The sequence below is a fragment of the Pinus tabuliformis genome, chromosome 9 (genome assembly GCF_031772625.1).
Source record: "Pinus tabuliformis cultivar Carrire ecotype Pingquan chromosome 9, CPIR1, whole genome shotgun sequence".
In the NCBI taxonomy this organism is placed as follows: domain Eukaryota; kingdom Viridiplantae; phylum Streptophyta; class Pinopsida; order Pinales; family Pinaceae; genus Pinus; species Pinus tabuliformis.
The window spans coordinates 1,838,944,853-1,838,969,934 of record NC_142307.1 but is presented as its reverse complement, the minus strand read 5'-3'; positions in this window follow the sequence as shown (position 1 = coordinate 1,838,969,934).

Sequence of the window (25,082 nt, the reverse complement as noted above, 5' to 3'; positions counted from 1 at the left end):
TTATTGTCAAATGTTCAATTTCGTTTAAAGAAACAACACAACATCGAATATAATAGAAAATCTGAAAGTATATCTTCGGAAATTTATAGAAAACATTATGATAACATTGATACGAAGTCAGATTCAGTAAGAATTGTATTTAGAATAAAATGTCAATGACCGTAGCCATAATTAAGATATGTACAAGATCATATTCAAAACGTAGTCATAAAAGTCAAAGTTGTTGAAGAGAGTCAAATTTTTATTTTATTTAATTATTTATTTATTTTCAGAAGAAAAAAACACTATAACTTTCTATTAAAGAGAAAAAAAATACATATAACATCTCATCAAAATTCTAAACATGTTCACAATAAGAAGATTAGAGTAGATATTGTTGGGATGTATTTTGTTCTTTCCACAACTAGCACGGGCGTGCGGGGGAGCGGGGGGGCAGGGGAGGGGTCACAAGGGGGGCTACAACCCCCTGTCAGGAGGTATGTAGGGGTCTCCCCTGCACGGGGTTTTTTGGACCCTATATTAGCTAAGGTTTTGTGCATGTATTTCACACATGGTTTTGGGTGCGACGGTTTTTGGTCCATGGTATTATGTAGATCGGTCAAGGGAACTATGGTTATGTTCTAATCCAGGGTTAATAGATTAAGGTTTATGGATGTTTTAGAATGTATATATGTGTATTGTAACATTGAAAGGAACATAATGAAAAATCGATCTGGTAGTCCCGGTTTTGGGATCCAAGGGAAAATCTCTGTGTATATTTGTTTTATGTGTTATGCTCTCGCGTTTGTTTATTTTCTGTTTTTATAATTCGTATGCAGATAATTTCTGTATGGGGTTAAAACCTACAGATATAAGGACTACAAAATGAATAAAAAAGGTGTAGATCCTCCCCAGTCAGTGTGAAAAATGTAAACTTTGAAACGAGAACTGATACGATTACCTGTTTCGTAGAGGTAGCAAAAAAGTGACCCAATTTTGAAAAGTGGTAATGCAGATTACAATGTTTTTTCTTTTCTCGGAGCATAATTTTGACACTTTAAATTTTCTTATGTATCAAATATAGATATTTGTTTTTAAATGTTAATGATTTTCATGCCTATTTTGAAACATGTTGATGTAGCATCAACTTTTTTTTAGAGGGCTTATTTTTGACAGTTTAAATTTTTTAATGTATTAAGTGTGGATACTTTTTTTTTAGAAGGCTTATTTTTTGACACTTTAAATTTTTTAATGTATTAAGTGTGGATCTTTTTTTTTTAAATGTTACATTTGTCCATTTTTTTGAAATCATGATTAGTTAACAAATTTTCTAGTTGTTTTATTTTTCTTTTTTTAAATGTTGATTACTTAAAAAAACAAATATAAAAATATATATAAAAAAGACAAAAAAACTTAGAAAATGTAAAAAATAAATTATCTCCATAAAAGAATTTGGAAAAAAAGGGAACAAAACTTACAAAAACTATAAAATTAAGTAAAAACAGAAAAATTTAAAAAAGCATTAACAAAAAAAGAAAAAAAAAGAAAAGAAAATTAACAAAAAAATAAAACTAAAAAACTAAATAAAAAACTACTAAAATTAAGATTAAAAACATTTAAAAAAGGTAAAAAACACAAAAATATACTCAAATTATTTTTTTTTTACCAAAAAAAAATAAAATTATATATATACATATCTATATTCAAATTAAAAAAAAAACAAAAAACATTGGAAATTTAAAATATATATATTTGATTAAAAAAAGCATTTAAATTCTTTATAAAACTATATATTTTTGATTTAAAAAAAACATTTAAAATTTAAAATATATATATATATATATATATATATATATATATAAACATTTGTGCATTTTTTATTTAAAAAAATTAAACATTTAATATATATATATATAAAACTCGCACATTTTTATTTAAAAAAATTTAAACATATAAATTTTTTTTTTAAATATATATTTTTATTTAGAAAAAGAATTATGTGAATTTTTAAATATATATTTTTATTTTAAAAACAAAATTTTTATGTGCATGTGTGTTTTTTTTTAAAACATAGGCGTTAATTTTTTATTTATTTATTTTTTAAATACATTTTTCTTAATTAAAAAAAAAATAAAAATAATTTTGCGCCCGCCTTTTGCCGCCTGTGGGGACGTGGCCCTGGGCGGTGAAGCTGCAGGCAGCTCCACCGCCCAGGGCCGTGGGCCCACGGGCCATTGGGCCGCGACAAAAGGTGGGCCCAATATATTTATATATATATAATTTTAAATTAAAAAAATGTATTCTTAAAAAAATTTAATGCCTATGTTAAAAAAAAAAAAAAAAACAAAATCGCATAAAATTTTTGTTTTTTAAAATAAAAATATATTTAAAAATTCCCATTATTTTTTTAATAAAAATATATATTTAAAAAAATTATATGTTTATTTTTTTTTTTTAAATAAAAATGCACAAGTTTTTTTTTTTTTAATATCTATATATATATAAAATAAAAAATACACAAATATTTTTTTTTAAATAAAAAATAAAAATTTTTAATTGTATGTTTGTTTGTTTGTTTTTTTTTGTTTTTGTTTTTTTGTTTTGTTTTGTTTTTTTTATTTTAAATTTGAGTATATTTTTGTTTTTTTTTTTTGTTTTAATCTTAATTTTAGTAGTTTTTATTTTTTGTTAATTTTCCATTTCGTTTTTTTAATCTGTTTTTAATTTTTAGTCTTTTGTTAATGTGTGTGTGTGTTTTTTTTTTGTTTTTGTTTTTTGTTTTGTTTTGTTTTGTTTTTGTTTTTTTTGTTTTTGTTTTGTTTTTTTTTGTTTTGTTTTTGTTTTTGTTTTTGTTTTTGTTTTTTTTAAACTTAATTTTATAGTTTTTTAATTTATTTTTCCATATATATATATATGTTTTTTTTATGGTTTACGAGATATTTTTTTTTTACATTTATTTGAAAATATATTTTTCTTATTATTTATTTCTTTATATTTTTTAAATTTCTTTTTTAGTTTTTTAATTCTTATTTTGCTTTGTTTTTTTTTGTTTAGTTTTTTAATGTATATTTTTATTTACGTTTTGTTATTTTTCTTTTTAACCTTTTTTTTTTTTTTTTTAAATGTTTTTTGAAGCCATGAGACAATCTTTTGCGCCATTATTTCAAAATGTTGAAAATTTACCCTCGAAAAAAAAGTGTTTTTCGAGCATTAACACTTTTCGTTTTGAGGGTGTTTTTTGCACAAAAAATTGGTTTTCACTGCCATTTTTAAAACATGTTCAAATTTTACACTAGAAAAAAAATGTGTTATTCCAACATCAACACTTTTCATTTTGAGAGTGTTCTTTGTACAATTTTTGTACAAAAATTTGGTTTTCACTGCCATTTTTAAAACATGTTCAAAATTTACGCTAAAAAAAAGGTGTTATTCCAGCATTAACACTTTTCGTTTTTACCATTGTTTTTCATGTTTTTTTTTGGTTTTTTTGGGCTTTTTTGGCCAGAGTTCCCGTTTTGATTTTATAGTTCCCATTTCAAAATTTACATTGTTTGTGCTCAAAACTAAAGAAGATGCCATATTTCTACTATGCATACTCAAAGCAAAACTCAAAAATGGAGAAATCTATCAATGTATCCTAGATACATGCCCAAATGGAAAAGAAACAAAAGACTAAATGGTGACCCCATATTGAATTTGTTGGGCAGTAAGAGTCAAACTAGAGGGATCTTTCCCTCCTCCAAAACCGCTAAACTTGTTCTGAGACAAAATTGAAAAAAAACATGGAGTGGCGTGTAAGCATTCCTTTGATAACGCATCAACCACACAATTTTGCTCCCTGTAAACATGCTTAAAGGAGATGCCAGTAAAGGATTGAGATAACATCTTTATCTATGACAACCAATTTACCAAGGAGGGAGGCAAGAAATTGGACATCCTAACCCCATCAATAATGGTCTTGGAATCACCATAAACTGAAATACGGTCCAAATGATTCATCTTAGCCAAATATAACAACCCCCAAAGGGCCAAAGTTTCTGCACAATAATTTGTGCCCTCCCCTCCAAACCAAAAGTAATGAAACTGTAACTGAGTACAAATAAATAAAACTGACCTGTAACCACACTTACCATTATGCAAGGAAAGTTGTAAAGTAAAAGCATTTGTTCTGGCGGAAACTAGGACTGCGCATCCTTGAAAGGCATCTGCAACCATAAAGAAACAATTTGTATATAGTAATTAACAAAGATCAACATAACATATTTAATTACAAAGCTAAATTCTCTTAAATATTAGGTACAATAGAAAATCGAATGTTGAACAATATGATAATACTCACACTATGAAAAACTATTTTCCATGACTATGCTTCGGTTAGATGTGTTACGAATTGATGACTAGCTGAACACATGCGTTCTTTTTATTTTTTATGTAATCCCTGTCGGGAACAACTGTAATTTCCATTTTCACGTTTTTAGTGAAAAATTATTTTTCATTTTTCCTAGATTCTTTTTGCACCTCGACAACTGACTCAGAGTTCTGATTATTGACTTTAGAAAAAGTAATTGGCCACGTGTCAATGTGTTTTGCAGTAAAATTAGTTATTTTATCAAAATCCATTGCCATTTTTTGTTTTATCTGCCCCAATTCAACTTGTAACATGTTGTTTGAAATTTATTCATAACCTTGCAGGGTGTGTGAACCGTCTAAGTGTTTTATAATTTATATTTCCTTAAGATAGGCGTTGCCTCTCCTATTGCATAGGTCAATATAGTTAGAATTGATATTTTCAAGTGTACTAATTCTCTCCATCCATCCAACTTCCAATTGCTTCATTTGAGCAGCATCTGGATGCTGTTGGTTTTACTTCGATATAAGAGAGTAATTGTAGCCTCTGATTGAAAGTAACTAACTCATTGTTAATTGAATTCCTATATTCCTCAAGATTACCATTAACCAAATTCATAAATGTCACCATTTTCTCTTGCAAACGCGTTAAATCGAAAATTGCTTGCCATGCACCATTAATAATTTCTAATCTTTGGCTTATGTTGTTGAGGAAAAATAACTTCGGTGCATTAAGCAGATTCACAATTTTGTTAGATGTTTGCGGTGTTACAAGAACATCACAATGAAGGTGACCATATTGTAAGTGGAGTCATTAACAGAGGAATTGGATTCACAATGTCTTGTACTTATTTTAATTTCCTTTTCGGTGTGAGATTTTCTGCAAGCACTTTGGTACTAGACCGAGTAACTCCATCATTGGTAGATTGATGTAATACCATGAGCCTCATCATGTCAATTAAAGGCAGATCAATATCCACTTGTTCTTGATGAATAATCTTTTTATTTTCAACTTTTACCTTTTCAAATCTTTATTTTTTCTTACTTTGTCATATTTTGCATTTTGCAATGTCACAGGACGTTCATCGAAAATAATGTCCTCTTCTGCAATTTGCTCCATTATCTTCTGATTTTCAGTTAAATGAGTAGTAACCTAGTTAGGTGGTACATTACTGTCATCTTCTACATCTATAACCCGTTGAATGCTTTCTCTATTTACGACACTTTTGGACTTTGTTGTTTGAACTATATGCATTTGGTTTGGAAAGAATTTGTGAAGATTATCTTGCTCATCTCGACGACTTGTTGGCTCACTAATAACCAATTTTCTAGAACCAAGATTTTTTCTCTTTCGTAGACTCGTGGATGAGGTTGCACCAGTAGGTGGTGTGGAAGCTGAATATTGTTGTGTAACATTTAGGGGTTTATGTTTATGTCTTGCTTCCTTATTAATGATGGTTTCTTGAGCTACTCTTTGGGAATCTATTGTTGATATTTGGTATCTGATTGAATGCAAATTTTATAAACTATGTGGCATGTATACATATTTTGAATTAGGCAAAAATTTAGAGAGACTATTTTCTTGCACATTATGAGATGCAAAAATTGCATTGGTTCTTTGTTCAGATGCAATTTAGGTTATTAGGGAAAAGCAAATGCAAATAGCAGAAGAAAAAGAGAAAGCAATAATAAATTGATAAAATGGAATGTGTGTTGCATGTGATAGATTTGATAAGATGTAATGACTATTGCATGTGTTGAAACATTTGCTAGAGTTCCTGTGTTCATAAACTGTGAAAAGAGAAAATACAAATCCCTAAATAATTGTGTAGAAAAAGAGATGAGTTATAGAGAAAATTGCTAAAGAACCTGAGAAATTGACAAAATGAATTGCTGAATAATTCCGAGTCCGCCCAATTGTGAGCCCAGGAAAGTATTCACTACTGCAAATGTCTGTGTTTCTCTTCTCTTCGATTGGCAGATTCAAATATCGCTTGGTTGATTGTATAAGTGCAAATAGCTTGTTTCATTTATCTGGTACTTATATTCGATTTTAATGCCGCGCAAATTCACAAATTACTGCTCCAGTCTCAAGTACTAGTTGTTGTATTCTTCTCGTGGAAACTACCACATATGACACTCTTAATAAATAATAGTTGAAAATATCAAAGCTAATGTTTATGAGAAGTAATGGAAATAAATATCGATATTGCAAAACCACCTTGTCCATTCACTGTGCATTTTGCTCTTGATTTATTATCATTGCAATACGTGTCATTACAAACAGAAATATGCGATAAAATATAAGGTCGTTATCTATTTGTGCTAGGTTTTGAAACATTTTTTGGTTTAAATTGCTCAAAATTAGGCTACAATTAATTAGAATCTCGATTTTGGGTTGAAATTTCTGCACAAACTAACTGTCGCACAAGTTTTCAAAACGACTAAGTGCATATATGTAGTAATAAAGCTCATTTTAAACAACATAAATCAAGATTTTGTGATTATGACAATTAGCTTTGAAATTTCCAACAATATCTGTAAACAATTGTAAATAAATATTCTGCACATACGTGCTTGGCTACTTCTATCACGAATTGATTTAGTTATCGAGCAAGTCCTTACCTCTAAATCGTCGACGATTCGTTTATTTTGATACTGGAGTACGAAAAACGTTGAAGGAAACTTGATCTATGAACACTCTGATACACGATTTTCAAGATTATAGTACAAAGCTAATTGCTATAACGAGTTCTAGCTGGCTACCTACACATTTTCTCATGATTTTTGATAAAGGTTTTCGTTTGCTAAAGCTACTAATAATGACTTAATAGTCCAATGCTAGTAGTTCTTACCACAAGTTTTTCTTATATATGTTACTGGATTAAGATTTGACTTATAGATTTATCGACGCATTTAATACTTTCAATAAATAAGAATTGAAAATACCAAAGCAAACGTTAAAGGTAGGTGGTAAAATAAATCTCAAAAATCGAAAATTATTTCCTTTCTTACTTTGCTAACTGTTATTGATTTAATGTTTACGATATATGTGTACTAAATAGCAGGGATGTACAAAATAAAATAAATACGAGTTCATTGTGATCATGTCCATTATTGTACATGTATTCAATACAATGGTACAAAAATATCATGTACAGACATGATCACTTAACATTAACACAAAATGATTCCATGGCTTTGGTAATGTTCTATACGTAGTGTCAGTTATCTCTAACTAATAATTGGATAAATAGCAATGGCTAATACTACAGCTAGCTCAGAAGCAAAGGTGCAAAAAATGCAAAATCGATTAGCTGAAAAAATTCCAAAATCGGTTTACATTTAATCTTGTAATGAAAGCCCTTAATTAATTATTTTATTGACACTAAAGCATATTGCTAAACATTGGCATACATCTCTTTCTGCACAGTGGTCAATAATTGACATTTGAAGTTGTTATTAATTGATGTGGGTCTAGATGTTGTGAGGAGGAAGCAATGCTTGCTAAATACGTTACTAAATAATAATTAAAAAAGAGATTTGTATATTTATTATTTTGATAAATATTGGACAAAGATTTCGGCACAGTTAAAGCTCTACCGCACATGCATTTGTTGTCAGATACACAAAACCATCTCTGAACAACTACTTCCGTATTTAATAGCATCCGTCAGTGGACATAGCCAAAGAAATGCACACGTGCATTTGTTCTTGAAATATGATTCCTCCTAAAAGAACCTAGGTCATTTGGTAATCTCGGGGGAATAAAGACACCTTCGCACAACTTCCTCTGCACACAATAGTCATTAGATTCAATATTATTAAATAATCGTTATTACAATTGGGTCAGAAGTTTGTTCTCTTACTTCGAAATGACAACATAACGGTTTCAAATATGTGCGGAAGGATGGTGTGTGGAACAAGGAACATAAACCTCTACACTCGTATATATGTCTGCACTTTGATGTGGCATATCACTATATCTACGATATTATTGGTAACATTTGTTAATAACATAATAATATCATTTTGATATGTGTAGAAAACTCTCCGCATAAATACATTTGTCAGTGAACACTTCTCATAGTGTAGCAATATCAAGTTCTTATGTGCTCAAGGCTTTAGCAATCAAGTGATTAGAGAATTAAGCATATGTGCGGGGCTGTATTATTGGAATTTTTTTAATAATAAATAATTCATAGAAGTTAACTATGTGACATTGTATGTTAGCTTTGAACTTTTACGCACTCACTCTTTTCACTCAAACAAAGCTTCGCACTCATGCATGTTAATGCTAAATTTGTAAAACTTCACTAATTGAAAAGGCAATTCATTTGAAATAAGATCAGGCAAGTCAAATATTCATTCGAACAACCCCCTCTGAACACACACAACTAAGTTTGCACAAATTCTTTCATATATGCACAACCACTTCTGCACAACTCCCTTTGCACAACCACTTTTACACAACTCCCTCTGCACAACATTCTTCGTACACACACAGCCACCTACGCACAACTTCTTTTGTGCAACTACTTGAAGAAGCCCTCAAGCTTTCATGGTCTAGAGTAATTATTATAAAAATAGTGATTATTGTATTTTAAAATGTTCTTTAGATAAATGTGCATAAAGTTATAAAGGTTCATTAGATACTTTTACTTTAGTTAATTTTAATATTTTGTTTCATTTGGTTCATATGAATATGACATTTAAATAAAGTAATGCTCTCTCATGCAAAATTCCATTTCAAATTTCGTGCAAGCAAGTAGTGCAGAAGGAAGATTATTATGTAGAAGGAAGTTCAATGTGTGAAAGTTCAACTCATTATGTAGACCTCTGCACATTGAACTTCCTTTGACGCTTGCAAAAAAAAGATAAGTCCACGATTTTTATAATAGAAAAATAACTTTTACTTGTTGCAACTTTTATTAATCCTACATGTAAAACAAAGTGTACAAATAAACTTGTTGATATTAGTGTTATCATGGTTTAGAGTAATTATTGTAAAAGTAATTATTATTGTATTGTAAAATGTTCTTTAGATAAATGTGCATAAAGTTATAAAGGTTCATTAGATACGTTTACTTTAGTTGGTATGCAAAACCAGGGAAACACACACAAAACAAACCTAGAGAAGCAAACTTAACATTACCCTTTATTATTTGGTTGAAGAATTTGACTATTCTCGAATAGTTTTTCCGCTTTATTGAATCATTGAAACCTGGTTTAATGTTATAATTGGCAATGCATGAGTCTACGGTACTGCGCAATAGTGATTTCTTTGCATTCTCGCAAAATAATTTTCTTTCGCACCAAGTACTCTACATTATGTGTTTTTTTATCCGAACACGTACGAAAGTGCAACGTTTGTTTGGATGCAAATAGTAAGTGTAGAAATATCAAAGCCATATACAATATCAAATCTCATTTATCAATTTTAGTGTTGCGTATTGTAGTGGTTTTTAGCGCAATTTAATATTCATGTTTATAACATATTCTATCTTTGTAATCATTATAATGATAACAGGAAACACAAAAACTGTTGAAAAAATTCTTCACATTCCCAATGCTGAAACTTGGTATTCGCACTTAACATGCAAGAATTAATCAATGCTAAGTATTACAATTAATATTCATCTAGTAAATCCACACACAATCACGTTATCAAAACTATTACTGCTAGTTGCAAATATATCAATAAGGCCGTATTTATCGATAATATAAAATACTCTTTTCGATATCTATTCGGTGAATTGAAGTATATATACTGCTTTTAAAAGGATGGTATTTAAAATTCGATTGAGTCATCCTGGATTAGAGAAAAAACTATGAGTTTTGACTTTAAGTGCTGCTGGTGCTAATGTGCCTCTTATTGGTGTAGTTGGTGCTGATGTTGTTGGTGCTACTAATGAGTAGCTTGTATCTATATGTGACTTGTGAGAGGATTTAGTCATAAACGAAGGACATATGAAGAAAGTATAGTTTATGAGTTAGAGATTAGGTTGGAGACCAAATGGAACTTATGCAGTTGGACCTGCTTCCATTCATCACAGATTGAGCCTATTTCCCATAATATTGTCGACTAAATAGTTTGAGACTCATTTCTAATACATTGAGCTAATATGAGGATGCAATATGGAGATGGATAGTTAGTTTTCTTGAGTTATTGGTTGTGAAGTACTATTTGGTGTTAACTTCTTGAAAAAAGTTGTGTGAAGGTGCTTGTGTGTGTACAAGACTAATGGTTGTTTTATTATTGATAGATTGTGCAAAGTGCGAAGGTTCGTATAATGAAAAATCAAGATCTTTTTGTGCATTATGGATTTTCTCTATAGTTTCACACGCACACACACACATATATTTAGTTGTGTTGAATCTTTTTCTTACTTATTATTTATGAATATATTTCACAAGTACGAAAATAACTATGCGAATTAAGCTGGCGGGAGAACAAATGCATGTGCATAAACATAAGGAGCTCATCATATGCCACATTTTCAAAATTCGATAAACATGCCTCAGTTACAATGTTAATTAAAACTACAATGTTCCATTTTATAATTGCTAATGTCTAAATCATTTGGAATAGTAACCATTTGCAATTTGATTATGATACTCATGCTTTTTGATACCAGAGGTTCATTCTACAAAGGTCTCATTGTAACCTCTACAAGATGATATTATTAATATTTATCTAAAGAATTGAGTTCGTTTAATATTGAATGATACAAGTACAATCGATGAATGTGCAATTATCTAATCTAGAATTGGAAAATAACAAAACAATTTTACATAGTGAATATCTTGAATATGCGCTAGTTTAGTGAATAAATGGGGGGTGGGGTTTCAAAGTAGAGATTTCATTATGCGGAGTATGAAATGATTTCAAACATTAGATGTCAATTCCTGTTGTTTGTGAAAGCAATTTGTTAATGTTCATTTTATATAGTATACAAATAAGAGAATAGAGCAATTTACAATGATTGGCCAAAGCTACATGAAAATATTCAAACTAAAATTGGACTTTGTTATATGCATTTGTCATTAAATAAATTGTGTTTTCAATTCATGTGACAAAGAAGCGTATTGTGGTAAAATGAATGTGCAAAACATACTATGAATGAGTCAATTAAGTTCCAATTTGTATCACATAATTGCACATAAATGGAAAACAAATCCAGGTTTAGAACAAAGTAATCGCTATTTGTGACTGAAAAGTCTTGAACAATAATGAAAACAATTATAGTAACAAGAATTGTATCTAGATTCAAATGGTAATTACCATAGCTATGATTAAAATAAACATCAAAGACGAAACATATTTCCGACAATAAAAAATAGTCATTGAATATTCATTTTCATTATGATAAACAAAAGATCAATCATCTTCGAATTGTTCACAAAATTGGTAAATAATGTCAAAATTTTCACAAAGCAATCAATTTTTAACAATAAGGTATACAATTGGAGTAACAATAATACTATATAGGTACTCATAATTGTTATTCTGGCCACACTAAGACTTTTTTTGATATCCCAATTCACCGACATCTTCACAACTGCCATTTCGATTTTTTGTCTCTTTAAATTTGCGCACTTGTATTTGAGCAAAATAGCACCAATTGTTCCACAATCAATTAAATACATGTAATAAATGATAATGTAACTCTGAAACAAAACTATGTGGAAAAAAATACATGTGCAAATGTAAACCACCTCGGAAATTTTGGGTACAAAAAATAACACTCGATTTCTAAAGAGTTTATCAAAATATTTATACCTAGCCACAAAAGTAAATGAATTGGACTCCTGTGAACTGTTCTATGAAAAATCCATTTGCAATGAAAAGAAAAAAACTACATCCAAAGATAGACTTAGTTCATAATAACATATATAAAAACTTGAACATTTAATCACCAGTAAACAGGAAAATGAATATTCCAAGATTTAAGAAAACTTATAGTATGTAAAAGCATATGTCCTAATTGTTTGAACGTTAACTATTTTTCGAGTTTGCAGCTTCTTGAAGGAACTTCTTTAACTTTTCATGTATGCAATCATTCATAGGAGAGTTGTAATTTGCAGTTTGACACAACGATTGCAAATCATTGAACATGCATGACAAGCAGTTTTCAATTTGGAGCATTTGACACTAAGAACTAAGTCATTTGTCGAGTGGATTCAATTTAATCTCGAAGGAGACGGGTATTTCATGAACAATGACTTATTTTATTTCATCTAGAGTCTTGATTTACTTTCTGAGGCAGAGAAAAAATGACAAGAACTACCAAATGCTAATCGAATGAAGCAACTCAAAGCTGCATGGTCTCAGAGAATCAATAGAATGGAGAACATTATTTATTAATATGAAAACATAGAGAATCAAAGAGAAAATGCATATGTCAAAGCTGTATAGATTGTGCAGAATTTGAACAGTCCACGTATCACATGCGGCTCTAGATTAATTTCAAGAGAAATGTTAACAGTTGAATTCGATAAGCTAAAACATTTAGAGGCAACATAATTTGACGATACAACTGATTTTAGTACACATGAAAATAGGAAATGGATAATTAGCTTTGTTAATGTTAATAAACAGAACTTTGCTTTAGCTATGGAATTACAAAGAGAAGATAATGAAATTGAAAAGGAGATATTCAGTCAAGGTGTCAAATTGCAAATTACAACTGCTCCTATGAAAGATTGCATACATGAAAAGTTAAAGAAGTTGCTTCAAGAAGCTGCAAACTCAAAAAATGGTTAACATTCAAACAATTAGGACATATGATTTTACATACCGTAAGTTTTCTTAAATCTTGGAATATTCGTTTTCCTGTTTATTGGTGATTAAATGTTCAGGTTTTTATATATGTTATTATGAACCGAGTCTATCTTTGGAAATAGTTTTTTGCTTTGCATTGCAAAGTTCCGTTTATTAACATTAACAAATTTAATTATCCATTCCCTATTTTCATGTGTACTAAAATAAGCTATATCGTTGAATTCTATTTCCTCTGGATGTTTTAGCTTATCGAATTCAACTATTAACATTTCTCTTGAAATTAGTCTAGAGCCACATGTGATATGTGGACTATTCAAATTATGCACAATCTTTACAGCTTTGACATATGAATTTGCTCTTCGGTTCTCTATGTTTTCATATTAAAAAATAATGTTCTCCATTCTCCTGATTCTCTGAGACCATGCAACTTTGAGTTGCTTCATTTGATTAGCATTTGGCAATTCCCATCATTTTTTCTTTGCATCAGAAAGTAAATCAAGATGAATGCATGATCAACACCTGACCAATGCAACTATTGACACATTACTCTTTAAAATTGCATCATAAGAGCTTTATAAAACTTAGAACATTTGACTTTTTATTCTTAGGCTAATGAGAAAAATGTAGTGACACTTTACTTATTAAAATTATGTCACACAAGCTTCATAAAACTTAGACCCTTTGACAATAACAAACACAATCTTTCTATGGAAAATTTCTATACCTACACATTCGCTTCCCCCTACACACAGTTCTCCGACACACTTTCCTTCCGATAATACTAATTGCTAAATAATAGAAGCCACTTAATATCAATCACTCCATACAATGTATCACACAATTTAATATTTATTTATTTTCTTACATTTATGTGACTCACTGTGGATATGTGTACATGATCTGTCCTGTCTAACATGAGGCACACACAAAATAGTTACACATGATCATTATACATGGAAACGAGAAATATAGAGTTAGACGACATTGAGAACGTCATTGATTAAGCAAATAATTTTAAGTACATAACATAAATGACTAGAAAATTGCTTTTTGCACAATGCATTTAGAAAATGCAAGTATTGTTCAAGTTTCTGTTTCTTTACATGAGATTTAATCTCCAAAGGGAAATATTGAACATAAAGCAATACAGTATAATGTTTCCTAAGTTTTGACATGTTGTTCAAGCCCAGTTGGAGATATGATATGTTTTCTGCAATATATCATAGATATGGAAAACAACCAACACTTCAACGATTACGGTTTCCCCTTTTCGTCAAGCTCCCACATGATACAACTAGAATGAGTCTTCCCCCCTTCGAGTTGCTTGAGTTTTTGCCTTGTTGAGCCATGCTTTCTCTATTTAGTAGTAGAGCAACCTTACAACACCTATCCAGAAGAGAAATTGCATAGAGCTCTGAATATATGCAAAATGGAGGATCTGCATAGGACGTTGATGCACAAATGAACACACCTTCATATTTCAATTGGGTTTGAATGGCATCACTAAATATTGTATGAAAATAACTAAATGTTGAACATAAAGCGACGAAATCTAATATATATTAGAGATGTTTTTCAGGCTCAATTGAAAATTGAAGATGCATTTTGCAATATATCATGAATTTGGAGAGCAACCAACGCTCGAACGACCATGATTTTTCTCTTTGCAAAGTGAAATTTGTCCGCACAAGCATTTGCTAATAGTTGTATGAAGACACAACTCCTTTACGTGCTAGGGAGAGCGTTTCTTTAGTTATTTTTTAAACTCTTTGTCATTTATAACTTTTGCAGATATAACTATACGGAAAAACAATTGCACATAAATAATTAATTGATCAAAGGTTGCGCTCTAAGACAATACAAAGCTGAGAAAATAGTTTTCATTATCCGCAATGAATAATGTGCCAAAGATGGAGTATGTCCGGGAGAACAGAGGTTCATAAGTGACATGTATTGCTAATACGTTTATTTTTTCATTTGCACAATATAACATAAGCAAAAAGGATAAATTGAGTTGATACGTTAGTAAGAAAGGAAACACAATGACAAATTTATGACATATCCCTAGATAGAATGTTATCTAGATTGTGCGGAGGTTTGCACATTCAGAGCTTGAAAGCTTCCTCCGCATAATGGACTTCCTCTGCACAATGCTCTTCCTCCGCAGTTCCGCACATATGCCTATTTACGCAATGATAACCATAAACAATTGCACAACCTTTAATCAATTGATTAGCAAAGTCTTTAGTGCAAAAGAAGTTGATTTTGCTGGAGTGTGGAAACCACACTTAGTCTGCAAGAGGTAAAGTTTCATGCGGATAGATTTTAGTATGCGGATAAGTTTTATTGGGAATATAAAAAATCTAATAAACATTAAATAAGAAACATTACTATTTTATTTTAAATAAACAACATTAATTTATTGCAATAAGGACTTTAATAAACATTAAATAAGAAACATCACTATTTCATTTTAAATAACATAGAAACTATTTTTTTCCAAAGGAAAAATCATAATATTTCATTAATTTTGAAAAATTACATATAGTAGATGCTTGGCAATATATGCAACATTTGGCTCTTAGCCATATCGGTGTGTACCAGTCCAAAAATAAATACATCCATGTCCATTCCAAAAATGGTGCTGAGCAATAAACATATTCATTGTTAGTGTCAGTCTTTGTAGCATTCCTCCAGCGATCAAACATGCCCTTAAAAAGTGATTTAAGGTGTCAAGGTCAAATTTTGTCATTTCAGTGAGTCTTCAAGCAAAATTTGGTCACTAGGCATTAGGTCTAGGGTTTGCTTTTACTCCTTTCAAAGTTGTCCAAATGTTGGTCCATGTCACCATTCAGCTGAGTGCACCATCATTCAGAGGGTTGTCATCATCATGTCAGGGTCCAATGGGTCATTTTACACCTTGTTCATGCTTTAGTTGCGCCTAGGTAAAGTTCATTTCCCTCTCCTAGGGTTTTGAAGGTAATTTCTCTTGGATGATCAAATCATTAGCAAAACTTGTATCCTGATGTTCATACACCTTCCCCTATCCTTAATGTACCTTATTAAACACTTCCCATCACTGAGATCCCCCAAATTCCTCATTTTCACACAAACCCTAGTTTCTTGCTACAACTTGACAATTTTCTAGACTAGGCCTGTGTTTTTCCCTTTTGGACCCCTTCCCCTCACTCAATATTTGAAATTCCACTTTCCCCTACTTCCTAACATCCCTCCCTACTTCCCAAAATTTTCTCAAGAATTTAGAAGCCACTTATCCCCTTCATTTCACTTCATTTCGACAAATCCCCTGTTCCACACATCGGGATAGGTTTTACTCCAATGATGTTTTTGAGCAATAAAAGATGAATTTGGGAAAACTGAGAGAGTTTTTTGTCCATAATAGTCTAAGGAAGAAAAAAAAACTTCACTTTTTACACATGTGTCATGGTTTTAAAGAAATGTCAAAAATACAGTTGCTTCGGGAGAATTGATGCACCTCTGAAGTGACCTTGGTAAAATCAAGTTTTCTCCTAGCTTGGTTGGCCAAATGACTTGCTTGATAAGTGAAATGATAACTAGACACACATATCTTTCCAATGCGCTATCATGAGCTCAATTTGGAGTTGAGGAAGACCTTCAAAAGTTGACTGCAACAACACTCTGCCTTGAGGCAGCCTCATTTGGCACATTTTGACCAGTCTTGGGAGATTTGATTTTTGATAGGGAAAATGAACTCCAAATTGAAAAATTCCAGTTGGGTTAGAAATTATACTCAATAACCTTTCCAACGAGCTATCCTGTGCCCAATTTGGACACCAGGAAGGCCTCCAAAAGTCTCCTATAAAAAGCGTTACGCATTGAGCAACTGACGCGACGCATTGGGTTGCCAAGCTTGATTTCACTCAAAAACTCTCCCAAATTGCAAAATTTGCTCAATATTCTTGTGCTAAAGTAATTTAACACCTTCATATTTTCAATGTATGAGTTTCCATCAGTGTTCATGGTGTTTCAATCCGTTAAAAACAAAACCCTAGTTCCTTGCAAAGTTGTGTTGAGAAAATTGCCTAGGGTTTGCAAAATTGCAGTTTTTCCGTTGTATCCCCATTTTCATTTTGCTTTCACTACAATTCACTCATATTACTTTCCCTCTCCCCTTTCATTCACACTCACCTATCCCCTTATCCCTAAAACTAAAAACCCTAATACCTAATCCCACTATTCCCAAACCCTATTCAAATATCCCCAAACCCTAATTGCTATCCCAAAGCCTAAATACTATTCCCTAAAACCTTTCATTCCCCAAAACCCTACATCTCACCTCAAATCCTCCCTCATCAGTCCCACTCATCCATGGAGCTCAAAAACATGCAAGCAACCGGCAAGTTTCTAAGAGAAGGAAAACCAAGTCGACAACACTTGAAAGGGAAATTCAAGCTGAGCGTGAATCTTGGCTTGAGAGGACAAACTTGCACTTGGGAAAGGATGATAGAGAAGGCCAACAAAGAGAAGACATTGTTGAGGCACATGGCCTACCATTACTTGGCGAAAAACAAAAGTTGCAAGGCAAGAATCAGGAGCTTGAAAGCAAAGTTGAAAAGGGCATCGAGGAGGCAAAAGGAGCATGATAGACTTCAAATATTGGCTGAGGCTTCCTTGGCCCATCAAAACACTTGATGGAGAAGAATCAGCTCAAATTTCAAAAAATTTGGGACACTTTTTGCATTTTTGAAATTTTTGGACTAAAACACAGAATTTTTTGCCCTACGCGCTGCGCCACCTGGCACTCGCTTTTGATGGGAGCCTCCAAATGATAAAAACTCAGCATTTTTGGATTTGGCATGGAAAAATATGCTTTCCTACCAATGGCCAAGAAATTTTGACAGGTTTTGAGCCCTCAAAAAGGTCAAAAACACTCAAAAAATGACCTTACTGCCCCTATTTTGACACACAGGAAGTAGTGTTGGGAGAACTGAATTTTGGAGGGGAAAATGGAGGCCAAATTGAAAAATTCCACTTGGGTTGGAAAGTAGACAGGCAAACATTTCCAACAAGCACACTTGGAGTGAATTTGGACACCGGGAAGGCCTTCAAAAGTGGCTCCAAATAGGCACTATTCATAGAGAATCAAGCGCGGCGCATAGAGGAAAAATTGCCAGTTTGACCAAGTATTGCTCTGTTTTTTGCCCAGCTTTGGCCAGTTTGACTTTTTCACTTTCCTAATGTCAAATTTGTGATTTAATTTAATGTATATTGATGGATGATGAGGTAAATATGTAAAATTTTCACTTATAGAGGTAGATTCATCCATGAAAAGGTAGTTTGCAACTGAATGAATCAATTCCCTAGTTTATAGAGGCAAGCTGTTCCACTGCCTAATTTGTAGTTCTCAGTTTAGAATTAGTTGTAACAACTCCTAAACTCATGAGCTCGACCCCTATAGGCTAGGATGAGTTGTTGTTTGCCTATATCTTATGTTTTTTTAGTCATTAGCATGGTTGGACTTTTGAGAAAGCCTTGAGCTTCATTCTACACTCATATAAGCATTTTGGCTAAGGAATTGAGACCAGGATTTGCAGCACTCTTTGGGATCCTCGTGGCATTTTGTTTTGGTACAGTGCTTTCTTCTGTATTTGTGAATTTATTTATGTGATTGTATGCCATTATCTCTCTTATTTCTTCTCAGCTAAATCAAACACGTGTGTAAGTAGAATCCATTGAAATTGCAGTGCTCTACTTGAGGTTTGCGTTATTTTCTTGATGTTTTCAGCTGTTTGGAGAGGATCCATGATTTATATTGCCCTCTTCAACTCCTCACCTATCTAATCCATTCATATCATTTGATTTGAAGTGCCAAAAACATTTGCCTACCTTGCCCCATTGAGATCTTTGCAAGACTGAGCCTCAATCCCCGCACCCAAAATCTACCTTTCCATCTGAGCCAACAAAAACATCATTTTATTCAATCAAACTTTTTCACACATATACCTAGCCTAAGATCAGTATTCCTATCAGTCATCTCAAGCCCTCATCAATTATAATTTTCTGAGATTGACTCGGAGAGAGCCCTCTCCCGACCTGGTAGGGCTAGCTACCAGGTTAAGCGTGGTTTGATGTTGGCCCTGGATCTTACCTTCCTCAGCCTAAGGTAAATCTAGGCACTAACATAATGGCGACCATACTGGGGAAGAAAATCTTATTTCTTTGTTAGTGTTCTTGCTTTATAGACTATAGACGGAGCCTAAAGTTATGCCAGGTAGCCTTCGAAATGCTTTTGCTTTGCATTAGCGCAAGTAGATGAAAGCTGCTTCAGTCAATCTCCAGTCTAGTTTATAAAATGAACATCTGATCCAAATGATCACCCCAGTACATGTATCAAGTTAGATCTGATTGTTTATGGTGGACAATGATCAGACATGGAAAGGCTGAAATCATTCGCCTGGTGATTCCAAATCAGTTTCAAGATCAGATCCAAGGACTCCACTGGAGGACGACCCTGACCAGTAGAAACATGAAAGGACAATATGGAAAGATCAGGTATTCAAGTTGGAATTTCATCCAAGACATTTTGTTCTTTGTTATAAATTATTTCTTCTCTTTTCCTGAGAATGTCAAGAAGGCTTTGCAAAGTATATTGTATTTGAGAAGAGATCCTCAGCCTGCATTTGATTCCTACCTTTTGAAGATTGTGAATACCAAAGATTTGCGTGCTTTTGAGCTGGATCAAGAACTTTCTTCTGAATCTTGTGATGACCGTCTTCAAACTGATGAGCCTCAAGAGACCAAGACTGATTCTACAGCTTCTGTACATACCCCACTACCTTGTAAAATTCCAGATTGATACAAGCCTCTGATTTTACCTCCTATATCCCATAATTTCCCTAAAAATCATGACCTATATCTACCAAGATTTGATGGTGAACGTGACAACATCACTGCTGAGAGACATGTATTGAATTTTGAGTCTTTTCTTGACCTTTTTGAAGTTGATGAAGAAGATGTTAGTATTAGGCTTTTTGCTCTTTCTTTGTAAGGCAAAGTCAAGAGTTGGTTCAAAACCCTGCCTGATGCGAGCATCTCAGATTTCCAGCAGTTTGTCAAAGTTTTCCTTGACAGGTGGGTGGTCAGACAAAACTCTTTCGTGATTATAGAAGAGTATAACCAACTGAAAAGATTGCCAGGGGAGATAGTACAACAATTTTATGCCAGATTTAACCAAGTTTATTATTTGATGCCTGTTAATATAAGACCTCCTCCTGGATCCACTTTCTTGCACTACCCGGGTGCCTTTGATCCGGAAATGGAGTTCCAGCTAAGACAAAGGAATCTTGCAACACTTGAAGAGATGCATAACAATGCAGTAGATGTAGAGGCTCATTTGCTGATCCAAAGGGAAAAGTTGAAGGAAGAAGAGATGAAAAACATAGATCCGGAGGAATCAACATCTCTAGAAATAAAGCTTGACATTTTGGTAAGTGCAGTAGAAGAGATGATGCAAAGGATCACCACAAGGAATGAGTATAATGTTCAAGCCCATGGCTCGCTGATTGAAGAGGAACAAGTTGCTGATCCAAAACATCTTCTTTCTTATCCTAGTTGTAATAGATCTGATAATGATTGTTTTGTAGATCATCTTGGAGAAGAGAGATCTGTTGATATGACATGTTTGCTTGATGATGTCTTTTATACTAATGATTTGCCTCAGTTTGATCAGTATGACGATGATTATGTTCTCTAAACAGAAGCTAATCTTGCAGACAAATCAACAGCTAGATTGTGGGAGGAATAAGTTCACTTTCAGTAGCTCGAATACAATGTTCAACTGATGCATATCAATCATGGAAGTGATGAGGAAAGTGCAACAAATTTTGAAGTAAGTGAAGGATCTTTGCCTTTTTGTTTTGATTCGTTTCAGTTCATCAGAGACAACTTTCATGCAATCAGAAATCAACTATCGACAAGTTTTGATCTGGATCATCTTGAGGACAATGAAAACCTTGTTCAAGACTTCTCATATCCAAATTTGCAGCCCTTGAATGCCATTGATTGTCAAGTTGCAGATGAAGACTTGGAAGATGGCACATATGATCAGATGATGCAAGATGATTCCATACCTTTCTGTTTTGAATCATTTCAGTTTTTGAAGGGAAAATTGCATAGTATATCTTCAAATGAGCAGCCTGTAGAAAGTCATGCAATCTCATTGGAACTAATAGAAAATGGGTTGCAACAGTCTTTTCAAGTTTTTCATGATCCAATAGTTGATGTTTTGGATGAGGTCTACAGTCAAAGTCCTTCTCCATTGACTACATGTAAGCTTGAAACATGTATTGATATAAACTTGATCTGGCAGTTGGTTTCTTTGTCATTTTCAGCAGGAGTCTCGTCACAAATCTCAGATGAAAGTTTGCATTCATGGTATGAGGAAAAGAGAAGTAATCCATTGGATGAGATAAGTCCCATTGTGCATGAATTTCAAGATCCTTATGCAGTGTTTTTGGAGACGGATAGAGAATCCATATCATTCAACGAATCTGTTTCCAAGTTTTCATGGGAGTTGCCTTTCAGTAGTTCTCTCTTTTTGTTCATAAGTAAGCACTTGTGGAGAATTCAAACAGCAGCCGGAATGCTTACTTGGTTGCATTGGTTGTTTCATTTCACTTGATCAGGTGATGAATGAAAACTGTTAGAGTAGGTTTTGATGAATAAGCTCTACTTTGAGCATCATTTCTAGTTTGTCGGTTGTGTTTAAGTATCGAGTCAGTTTTTAGTTGAGTGAGAGTCAATTTGTGTCGTCAAGTCGTTAGTTTTCAGTCATGCATTTCAGCTTGAGTTTTTGACTCCATTGCTCAATGGATGAAGACATTGTCTGCTTTCCAAAGATCTGTAGTTCTTGGCACCTCCAAGGAGCTACCATCCCCATTGGAGCCAATGTTAGTGTCAGTATTTTCAGCCTTCCTCCAGTGATCAAACATGCTCTTACAAAGTGATTTTAAGGTGTCAAGGTCAAATTTTTTCATTTTAGTGAGTCTTCAAGCAAAATTTGGTCACTAGGCATTAGGTCTAGGGTTTGCTTTTACTCCTTTCAAAGTTGTCCAAATGTCGGTCCATGTCACAATTCAGCTGAGTGCACCATCATTCAGAGGGTTTTCATGATCATTTCAGGGTCCAATGGGTCATTTTACACCTTGTTCATGCTTCGGTTGCGCCTAGGTAAAGTTCATTTCCCTCTCCTAGGGTTTTGAAGGTAATTTCTCTTGGATGATCAAATCATTAGCAAAAGTTGTATCCTGATGTTCATACACCTTCCCCTATCCTTAATGTACCTTATTAAACACTTCCCATCACTAAGATCCCCCAAATTCCTGATTTTCACACAAACCCTAGTTTCTTGCTATAACTTGACAGTTTTCTAGACTAGGCCTGTGTTTTGCCCTTTTGGACCCCTTCCCCTCACTTAATCTTTGAAATTCCCCCTTCCCCTACTTCCTAACATCCCTCCCTACTTCCCAAAATTTTCTCAAGAATTTAGAAGCCACTTATCCCCTTCATTTCACTTCATTTTGACAAATCCCTTGTTCCACACATTGGGATAGATTTTACTCCAATGATGTTTTTGAGAAATAAATGATGAATTTGGGAAAACTGAGAGATGTTTTTTTCCATAATAGGCCAAGGAAGAAAAACCTCCTTCACTTTTTACAAAGGTGTCATGGTTTTAAATAAATGTCAAAAATACAGTTGCCTCGGGAGAATTGATGCACCTCTAAAGTGACCTTGGGAAAATCAAGTTTTCTCCTAGCTTGGTTGGCCAAATGACTTGCTTGATGAGTGAAATGATAACTAGACACAAATTAATTTCCAATGAGCTATCATGAGCTCAATTTGGAGTTGAGGAAGACCTTAAAAATTTGACTGCAACAACACTCTGCCTTGAGGTAGCCTCATTTGGTACATTTTGACCAATCTTGGAAGATTTGATTTTTGACAGGGAAAATGAACTCAAAATTGAAAAATTATAGTTGGGTTGGAAAGTAGACTATATAAACTTTCCAATGAGCTATCCCGTGCCCAATTTGGACACTGGGAAGGCCTCCAAAAGTCTCATGCAAAAAGTGCTATGCATTAGGCAACTGGCGCGGCGCATTGGGTTGCAATTTCCAGTGCAAATTTACACTGGCGCAACGCATAGAGAAGGCGCGGCGCATAGAGCTGCCAAGCCTGATTTCACTCAAAAAATCTCCCAAATTGCAAAATTTTCTCAATCTTCTTGTGATCACGTAAGTTAACACCTCCATATTGCCAATGTATGAGTTTCCATCAGTGTTTATGGTGTTTCAATCGGTTAAAAACAAAACCCTAGTTCCTTGCAAAGTTGTGTTGAGAAAATTGCCTAGGGTTTGCAAAATTGCATTTTTTCCGTTGTATCCCCATTTTCATTTTGATTTCACTACACTTCACTCATATTACTTTCCCTCTCCCCTTTCATTCACACTCACCTATCCCCTTATCCCTAAAACTAAAAACCCTAATACCTAATCCCACTATTCCCAAACCCTATTCAAATATCCCCAAACCCTAATTGCTATCCCAAAGCCTAAATACTATTCCCTAAACCATTTCATTCCCCAAAACCCTACAGCTAGCCTCAAATCCTCCCCTCATCAGTCCCACTCATCCATGGAGCTCAAAAACATGCAAGCAACCGACAAGTTGCTAAGAGAAGGAAAACCAAGTCGACAACACTTGAAAGGGAAATTCAAGCTGAGCGTGAATCTTGGCTTGAGAGGACAAAATTGCACTTGGGAAAGGATGCTAGAGAAGGCCAACAAAGAGAAGACATTGTTGAGGCACATGGCCTACCATTACTTGGCGAAAAACAAAAGTTGCAAGGCAAGAATCAGGAGCTTGAAAGCAAAGTTGAAAAGGGCATCGAGGAGGCGAAAGGAGCATGATAGACTTCAAATATTGGCTGAGGCTTCCTTGGCCCATCACAGCACTTGATGGAGAAGACTCAACCCCAATTTCCAAAAAATTGGGACACCTTTTGCATTTTTGAAATTTTTGGACTAAAACACATAATTTTCTGCCCTACGTGCCGCGCCACCTAGCGCTTGCTTTTTATGGGAGCCTCAAAATGATGAAAACTCAACATTTTTGGATTTTGCATGGAAAAATATGCTTTCCTACCAATGTCCAAGAAATTTTGACAGGCTTTTAGCCCTCAAAAAGGTAAAAAACAATCAATAAATGACCTTACTGCCCCTATTTTGACACATAGGTAGCAGTGTTGGGAGAACTGAATTTTGGAGGGGCAAATGGAGGCCAAATTGAAAAATTCCACTTTGGTTCGAAAGTAGACAGGTAGAAATTTCCAACAAGCACACTTGGAGTGAATTTGGACACTGGGAAGGCCTTCAAAAGTGGCTCCAAACAGGTGCTATTCATAGAGAATCAGGCGCGGCCCATAGAGGAAAAATTGCCAGTTTGACCAAGTATTGCGCTGTTTTTTGCCCAGCTTTGGCCAGTTTGACTTTTTCACTTTCCTAATGTCAAATTTGTGATGTAATTTAATGTAAATTGATGGATCATGAGGTAAATATGTAAAATTTTCACTTATAGAGGTAGATTCATCCATGAAAAGTTAGTTTGCAACTGAATGAATCAGTGCCCTAGTTTATGGAGGCAAGCTGTTCCACTGCCTAATTTGTAGTTCTCAGTTTAGAATTAGTTGGAACAGCTCCTAAACTCATGAGCTTGACCCCTATAGGCTAGGATGAGTTGTTGTTTTCCTATATCTTATGTTTTTTCAGTCATTAGCATGATTTGACTTTTGAGAAAGCCTTGAGCTTCATTGTACACTCATATCAACATTTTGGCTAAGGAATTCAAACCAAGATTTGCAACACTCTTTGGGATCCCTGTGGCATTTTTTTTTGGTACAGTGCTTTCTTCTGTATTTGTGAATTTATTT